Raw genomic sequence first — 6,476 nt, 5'->3', positions numbered from 1 at the left:
GAGACTGGCCCTCATTAGACACTAAATCTGTGGGTGCCTTGAACCTTACAAACTCCAGAACTGTGAGGAATAAACTTCAATTGTTTATAAATTAGACTGTAGTATTCAGTGATGGTAGCAGGGACAGATGAAGGTAATGTTGATCCACAGAGAGATGAGGTCACTTATAAATAGGCATTGACAGAGACTCACTAACGAGAGTTAAAGGCTTTCAATTCATACCCTCATTTTACTGTTTTATATTTCATCAGTCTGTGCTAATTGTACTTATGAATATTAATAATGTGACATTTCATACATGCACACAGCATGCACTGATCAAATCAGGAACTCTAGCACTTCCCTCTCCTTGATCTTTCTTAGAGTCTGGGGCCTTCCAGCTCCTCCCTTCCCGATCTTCATTAAATATATAACAGGCTATTGTGAATTGCGTTGTGAACACCAGAGTATTCCTTCTAGCTCCACTGTTTTGGTTTTCGTTATCCAACCACCTTCCATCTCCCTCCCCATCCCTTTCCCCAACTCTTCCCAGCATCTAGAAATCACTATTTTACATTCAGGTCAACATTTTTAGCTTCTACATGTGAAAGAGAACAGTGTCATTTGTCTTTCTGGTTTTTCACTTAGTATAATGTCCTCCAGTTCTATCCATTTTACTACAAATACAGGATTGCATTCTTTAGAGATGAATAATCCATTGCGCATGTAAGAAAGTGTGGTATGTATAGACTCATTTTCTGAAACATTGACTCTCTGTAAATCCATATGTTGCATCAAGATCACTGTGGCAGCCATGGGGTGGCGAGCTAAGGTTTACCTTCAAGAGAGAAGTTGTTCCAAGAGGCAAAGGTAGCTGACAGCCTCCAGCACCTTTTTGATCAACCAAGGGACTAAAGCCACAGCAGCTGCTCTGTCACTGGGAGGCTTCTTGCCAATGCCTGAGCTCAGCCAGGGACTGAGGCCCAGTATTTGTGCACAATGCAAACTTTCTCCAAGGGTCATCTTTGCACCAGAACTTAAGCAAGGCTCCTTTAAGCTGCACCATAACCTAAGACTCTTCCTACACAATCCCCCTCCTTCCCACTCCTGGTACTCGCTGTGTTGTACTGATTTGAAAGTATTCCTGCTTACTCCTGCTCTTTTACATGTGTAAACCCCAGTAAACCTCCAGCACTTTCAGTGTCTTACTAGAATTGAATGCAAACTGTATTGTAATATAATCAGAGATTATTTATAATATAAATTAACTATTACTATGAAAAGATGTGTATTTTAAAAACATATTGCAAAGCAATGATTGTAACCTACCCTCCTCCGCCAAAATCAGCTTATAAAATCCAGTGACTTAATGGGTATATTTCTTACAGTCTTGTTGTTCTGCTATAGTTTCCTAGGGAAAAATGGGTCAGGGGCACAGCAGTGATTGAGGAGGAAAAAACCTCACTTTACTGATTCTACCATGGCTAGGCATGAATGACAACTGAAGCTACTCTACTGAACACTACCTGAACACTGTTGAAATCCTTTCTTTCCTTTCTCAGGAATTATGGGGTATGATCAATGCCTTGTTTCTCAACTCAGAGGGACCATTCTTGAGATTTATCGATGGCTAGTTGAGTTAATACAGGCACATCCAAATGAGCTGTAAAAGTAGTGTTTGAGGAGAAATATGACCGTATATCAACATATTTATTTATCCTACAAATATTTCCTATGCCTTATGGGCAAAGCTCACTGTCAGTGCTAGCAGTAGAAGAAAGCCATAAAAATGAAACAACTATGAATATTTCCCCAGAGAATTTAGAGTCTAGTTAAGGAATTCAAGATTATTTGGATATTTCCATTTTTAAAGTCATACTTGAAAATTTAGACATATTTGAAAAGCAAAGCAAAGTAGCCAGAAGAAAAATACATGTAAAAAAGAAAGACAACTACAAGGCATCAATTTATTTAAAAAGGCTAAGATGAAATACTGTGGGAGTTTGGAATAAGGAGCAATACGTCCACTGAGTTGAGAGCAGAGAAGGGTGGTGTTACAGGAGATTTCATGGTAAAGGTGGAATTGGAGATAGGACAGAGACTGAGGCTTCAAGCACAGGAATTCAGGCTCTTGAGTGCTGCATGGAGAGGTCTTAATTTATATCATACACCTTTGAGAGGAACAGTGGAAAATTCACAGGTGTGGTCTTTTACAGCAAAATGAGTACTGAGTTAAAAATATCAGAATCTTCTTCAACTTAGACATCACAAAAACCTCTAACAAGCAAAAAATTTCAATATTTCACAATAAAGAGCAAGTGACCTTTTCTGAAGAACTTTGCGTTTTTAAGTTTGGAGTTTGGGGTTTTTGTTTGTTTGTTGTTTGTTTTGACAGGACCTTGCTATGTAGCCAGGCTGGCTTTGAATTTGAGATTCTTCTGCTTCAGATTAACCCCAGTGCTGAGATTACAGGAGTGTGTACCAGCACACCCAGTTTATTTTTTAATTAATAAGAATCTTTCTCAACTTACTTCTCTATTAGAATGGTAAACTTTTCATACCTGGTGTATGAAAATATGGCATATTAAAAGCTTTCTTTGGCATGGAATGGAAGATTTAAATTCTGGATTGCATCTCTTAGAAAGCTTTCAACTCCAAGTTTAAAATCCCATCCCAACTAACATAAATGATGGAGTAGAATTGTTGTCTCCTATAATTAGAAATACAGGGTAGGAAGTTTCCAAACACAGTTAATTCAGCAGCTCAAAAATATTATCTGGAGCCACTGTGATTTCCACCTTTCTGCTGTGCCATCCTTAACACACAGCTTGTCTTCACACCGGCATCTCTCATGGTTGACTTAGGAAGCTGCTTAGTTCAAGACATCAAATCCCAAAAGGAAAGTTCAACTGGAAACAAAGAAGACAGCTGTCTTGTTCATCTCATGAGCCAGAGAACCATTACAAGGAGTCTCTGCAAATGTCCCCTCCCATTTCACTAGCCAGCTGCAGGTACATGTGCCTCTGCTTAAACTGATATTGGTAAGAGGAATGGAACTGCATGATGAGGCCAATCAGGATCAGGTCAGTGAGGCAAGTGTACATGCCTAAGAAATGAAGATCTGCCATCAGAAAACGGTAGAACAGCTTTAGGATGTGACTAAGATTGCCTGCTGCATAGTACCTCATAACCTGGTATGTCTGTGTATGATATCTAACACCTGTGAGCCATAATGTCCTCATCTGTAAAATAAGTAATTTCATAACTTCTATATCACTTTGAAATTTGCTATTAATTTTTCTTCCTTTATTTGTATTTCTTGTTCTTATTTTTGAGTAAAATTTGGTAAATTGGTGGTTTAAAACTGCAGTGTTTCAGACTTGTCATGGAGTGAAAGATTTAAACCCTAGATTGTATCGCTTAGAAATCTTCAAGTTCAAGTGACAGAAAACCCCAACTCAACTAACTTAAATGATAAGAAAGAATTATTGTCTCATTTAATTAAGAATCCAGGGTTTCTGGCTTTAAAAAAAACAGTAGAAAACAAACTGCTTCAAAAAGCACAATTCATACACAGAAAAAAGACTTATGTATACGTACAAAAGAGAGAAAGTAAGTGCTCACCTACAAGTTGGAAAGAAAAAATCCAATTTAAAAAAAAACACATTTTTTTAACACACAGGTCCTAATGAAGAAAATGCAAATGATTCTTAAACATGTGAAAAATAACTCAACGTCAGTCAAATGCTATACTTCAACACCATTTTTACACATCCAATTATCAAAGTCCCAAAAGTTTGGTAACATCCTCTAGAGACAATGCTTCAAGCAGGCAGGCCCCGCATTTGCTGCCTGTAGGGTTGGAAACTGGGGAAGACCCATGGAAGTAAGCTGCCTGTGGATGTCCACTCCACAAATGTTCACCCTCTGACCAGGAAAAGCACTTTAAATCAGGCTACAGGTGTGCTGTGGCAACAAGAAAACTCAGGGCAAAAATATCTTTACAGACAAAGGACTAGAAACACCTAAATTTCCATCAACAGAAGATTGGCTAAAAAATAAAATATGCTGTGTCCATACAGGGAAATCAAATAAATCTGTGGACAAGCAAAGAGAAAAGAGAGACTGCTGGATGCCAGTGGCTCACACCTATAATCCCAGCTACTCTGGAGGCAGAGATCAGGAAGTTTGAGGTTCAAAATCAGCCCTGGGCAAATAGTTTGGGAGACCCTGTCTTGAAAAACCCCATTACTCAAAAGGGCTGGCAAGGTGGCTCAAGTGGTAGAGCACCTGCCTAGCAAGCATGAGGCCCTGAGTTCAGAATTCCAGTACCACCAAAAACAAACTCAAGCAATAATAGAATAAAGAGACTAAGATGCTGACATAAGTACTAATGTGCAAACAGATACCTCAGGAAAGGACAGGGAAAAAAAACACACGTGGTATGATACCATTAGAGTAAGAAAAGCAGAAAAATATACATTATTATAGACAAAATATTTCAGAAAGCTACCTTAGAAATTAATTATGCTCATTCCCAACGGGAAGGGACCTTACCACTGGGAGACAGAGCTGGGAGAAAGAGCCTTTATGTGGAAAATTCTCTTACATATATTGAGTATTTAGCTATGTGAAGGATGCATTGCCATTCAAAGTTAAACACTGCTTTAAAGAGTTTGCTTCAACATCTCTTTCATGAAATGTCACAGTAATCATCACAAGTAGTAAAAAAATACAAGATTTACATTTCTACCCAGAAAAAAATAAATTTAAAAAGTTAAAAAATATATGAGTAGATCTTCTGGCTTAATTAAAAGTGGTATTTTGTTACTTAATTATTGACTATTACTAAAGATGATACATTTGGAGTGGTTAGTTTTGGTTATAACAGTGTGCATGTGGAAATTGATTAGGTTTAGAAGTTAAATCTTTGAGGCAGGCATGGTGGAACACATCCAAAATCTCAGCTAATTAAGAGGCAGAGACAGGTGGATCTCAAATTTGGGGCTAATCCTCAACCCTACTCAGTCTCCTCTTAACTTCAAAGAAAAGTTGGTGAGACCTTATCTCAGAAACAAAATACAAAAACAAAAGGGTCAGAGAACAGCTTAAGCGATAGCATGTTTGCCTGACATATGTGAGGCCTTGGATTCAATCACCAGTACTCAGCAGGAAAAAAAAAAAAAAAGAGAGAGAGAGAGAGATCAAAACTCTGGGCCAGGCGTGATGTTGCATTCCTGTAATCCCAGCACTCAGAAGGTAGAGACAGGAACATCACGAGTTTGAGACTAGTCTGGGCTACATAGAAAACTCCAGGTCGGGGGGAAAAAATGGCTGCGGCCATTCACAACTCACGTGTGAACGCTGGGAAAAAGATGAAATGTTCCCTGAAGAAGAAAAAGAAGATGAGGATGGTAGCCAGGACTATAGCGTCAGAGCTAGAGGAGGAGGTCAAAACCGCTTCCGACAGCGAAGGTGCTATAGGAAGCTGTGAATCAGAAATGGATCAGTTGTCTGATGATGAAGCAATAGAAGCTGACCACGAGGATAATGTTGAACTTTGTGATAAAGAAAATGCTGCAGAATCAAGTGCTGGGGCTAATACTGGCTGGGCAGATGCTATGGCTAAAATCCTTAACAAGAAAACTCCTAAAAGTAAACCCACCATCCTCATCAAAAATAAAGAGTTAGAAAAGGAGAAAGAAAAGTTAAAGCAAGAAAGACTAGAGAAAAGAAAATAGCTTGATAAGAAGCGGGAGTGGGAAATGATGTGCAGAGTAAAGCCAGATGTTGTCAAAGACAAAGAAACAGAGAGAAATCTCCAGAGAATTGCAACGAGAGGTGTGGTGCAATTATTTAATGCTGTTCAGAAGCATCAAAAGAACGTTGATGAAAAGGTTAAAGAAGCAGGAGGCTCTATAAGAAAGCGTGCTAAATTGATATCAACTGTTTCCAAGAAAGACTTCATCAGTGTCCTGAGAGGAATGGATGGAAATACAAATGAGAAAAGTTCAACTGGGAAGACCCCAAAAGACAACAGACTAAAGTGAAGTCAGAAGAGGGCCCAGGTTGGACGATTCTGCGTGATGATTTCATGATGGGAGCATCTGTGAAAGACTGGGACAAGGAAAGTGATGGACCAGAAGCAGCAGACCAGGATCTACAAGTGACTCTGATGCATAGAGCAAAATAGAGGACAAACTTGTACTCATTTTATTTTTCTTAGAAAAATACTTCATCCTCTGGCAGTTAGTGAATTTTGTGGAGAGATGCATATATATACCCTTTGTTTACAAAAAAGCCAGAAGAATTTTACCAGCTTTGCTGTTTGCCCTTGTAAACTTTGTCAAAATTGTATTTTCAAGTGGTGTGTAATTTTAAGCATATTTCCTCAAAACATTGTACCAAGAAATATTTCTGCTTCACCAGCAAGATGATCATCTTGCTAGATCACGACAAGTTCATGCATACTGATTGTGTTGTTGGTGTGCTCTCTG

The 6,476-nt window shown here is 38.7% G+C and overlaps 1 pseudogene; it reads left to right on the top strand.

The window, feature by feature from the left end:
• Positions 1-4,987: 4,987 nt before the first annotated feature.
• LOC109680140 (RRP15-like protein pseudogene) lies at positions 4,988-6,266 on the top strand (annotated as a pseudogene).
• The last annotated feature ends 210 nt before the right edge of the window (positions 6,267-6,476 follow it).

Source organism: Castor canadensis, chromosome 17 (assembly GCF_047511655.1).
Source record: "Castor canadensis chromosome 17, mCasCan1.hap1v2, whole genome shotgun sequence".
NCBI lineage: Eukaryota > Metazoa > Chordata > Mammalia > Rodentia > Castoridae > Castor > Castor canadensis.
Note: the sequence above shows the minus strand (reverse complement) of the source record. Positions and strands in the feature narration are given on the sequence as shown.